A 2,840-nucleotide genomic window follows, 5' to 3' on the forward strand; every position below is an offset into this window, starting at 1 on the left:
AAGCGCTTATTCCACTGAGCCATCTCCCCGGCCTCTTTTTTTTTTTTTGAGATGGCCTTGTATTCACTTTTTGTAGCCCCCAGGCTGGTTTCGAACTCACAGAGATCCTCCTGGCTCAACCTCCCCAGTGCTGGGATTACAGGTGTGTGCCACCACACCTGGTTCCAGGCCACACAGTGAGTACCAGCATCCAGGACCTAAATGGTGTGCTGGAGCATCTGGGGCTGAGACTGCACAGCATGTGTGGCCAGGGATCTAACTTGGGTCCTTGTGCTTGCCAGGTAGGTGTTTATGCCTCTGAGCTATCTTTCTGGCTCCCATATTTGTTGTTATTTGATATATATATATATATATATATATATATATATATATATATATTTAGTCAGAGTCTCATTATGCAATTCAGTCTGGCCAGGCTGGCCTTGAATTTGTGGTGATCCTCCTGCCTCATCCTCTTCATGTTGGGATTATAGGTATGTGGCACCACTCCCAGCTTCGTTATTTGATTAAAGATGATAGTTATTCTTTCTGGAGTAAAGTGATATCCCAGTGTTATTTTATTTTTTCCAGTGTTATTTTAATTTGCATTTCCCTAATAGATAGTGATGTTAAACATTTTTTCATGTACTTATTGGCCACCTTACTTTAAGAAATATTTATTAAGGTTGCAAACTTTTCGATTGGGTCTATGGGGAGGGTTCTAATTTTTTCTTTTTAGTCCTTTATGTATTCTTGATATTATTCCTTTGAGGAATAGCTGGCAAAAATTCTTTTCCATTCTGTAAGTTGTCTGTTCACTGTTGGTTTATTCCTTTGATATGTAGAATATTTTTTTATTTTAATTTAATTTTATTTTTTGGTGGAACCAGGGGTTGAACTCAGGCCCTTGCGCTTGCCAGGCAAGCGCTTATTCTGCTGAGCCATCTCCCCAGCCCCCAAACTTCAGAAGTTTTGTTTTTCTTTTTTTTTTAGCTGGCTCAGGATGCCTTCAGAGCAGGTCTGGTATGGCTTGAGGATCTGGGGATCGAATCACAGCATCCTGATTACGTTAAGAAGTCACTTAAACAACTGAGCTAATGGGCAGGCCCCCTTTTTTTTTTAATTTTATTTTTATTTATTTATTTATTGGTGGAACCGGGGACTGAACTCAGGCCTTTGCACTTGCCAGGCAAGCGCTTATTCCACTGAGCCATCTCCCCTCCCTTTTATTTTTTGTTTTTGTGTTTGTTTGTTTGTTTGTTTGTTTGTTTTTTTAATTGGCAGAGCCAAGGATTGAACTCAGGCCCTTGTGCTTGCCAGGGAAGCACTTATTCTACTGAGCCATCTCCCCGGCCCCACCCCTTTTATTTTTAAACAGATTTTTTTTTTTTTTTTTTGCGGTACCAGGGATTGAACTCAGGACCCTGTGCTTGCCAGGCAAGTGCTTATTCTACTGAGCTATCTCCCTGGCCCACTGTTTTTGTTTTTATATGATGCCATTTGTTGATTCTCAGTATTATTCCTTGTGTCACTGGGATTCTATTAAAAAATAGAATGGTTCCTGGTGGCACAGGTTTATAATCTCAGCAGTTGGGAGACTGATGCAGGAGGATTCTTTTGAGTTTGAGAACAGCCTGGACTACATAGTAGGATGAAGGCCAGCTTGAACTACACGGCAAGACCTTGCCTAAAACTACAAGGGCCAGAGCTATAGCTCAGCAAGACTAATTGCCTGCTTAGGCAAATGCTGTGACCAGGGTTCAATCCCTGGCACCACATGCTGTGCTTGCCCCACCCCTGGGTCTCATTACTAGATCATAGTGATCTGCCTGTTTACAGCCTCCCAAGAGCTGGGATTATAAGGCATGTGCCACTATACCCAGTCTCAGCTTGCCTGGGGGTGGGGCTGGCATGGCAGGCCCAGGGATAGAAACCGGCTGCTATTTATTTATTTATTTATTTATTTATTTATTTATTTATTTATTTTTGCAGAACCAGGGATTAAATTCAGGCCCTTGCACTTGCCAGGCAAGCGCTTATTCTACTGAGTTATCTCCCTGGCCCCTATTTTTTGGGTTTTTTTTGAGACAGGGTCTCACTGTGTAGTTCAGGCTGACCTTGAACTCACTATGTAGCCCAGCTTAGCTGTGAACTTGTAGCAATCCTCCTGCCTCAGCTTCCCAAGAGCTGGGATTTAGGTGTGTGCCACCATGCCTGGCTTTTTCTTAATGTTTTTCAGGTGTCTCTCAATTGATCACCAACCACAGCACTGTTTTCTAGATCTGATGCTTTGTCCTCTCAGTAATAACATTTGCTACCCATACTTTCAGTATTTTAACTTTTTTTTTTGAACAGCTTAGCCTTCCCTGAGAGTTGGGCTGGCATGACATGTGGTGCTGGGATCGAACTGTGGTCCCCTGAGCATATCTAAGCTTGCCTAAGCAGGCGCTTTAGACCTGAGCTATCTCGCTGGCCCCAAAAATTGGAGGATTTTTTTTTTTTTTTTTTTTGCTAGCTCAGGCTGCATTAAGGTGAGTTTCTTGTGGCTTGTGGAGCTGGGGATCAAACCACCGTCCCCTGCACCTAACTGAGTTTGCCCAAGCAGGTGCTTTAAATAACTGAGCTAACCCACAAGCCCCCTTTAACTTCTTTTTAATGTTCAGTGGCATAAGGACATTCATATTGTACACTCATCATCAGCGTCCATCTTCAAAGCTTTATCATCTTCTTTACAAACTCTGTAGCCATGTATGGAGTTGCATGTCTGTAATCAATTCCAATGCTCAGCAGCATGAGGCAGGAGGTTCCCTGGGAGTTCAAAGCCAGCCTGGATTACATAATTATCTTTTTTTTTTTTTTTT

The sequence above is a fragment of the Octodon degus genome, unplaced genomic scaffold (assembly GCF_000260255.1).
Source record: "Octodon degus isolate 3935 unplaced genomic scaffold, OctDeg1.0 scaffold00287, whole genome shotgun sequence".
Taxonomy (NCBI): Eukaryota; Metazoa; Chordata; class Mammalia; order Rodentia; family Octodontidae; genus Octodon; species Octodon degus.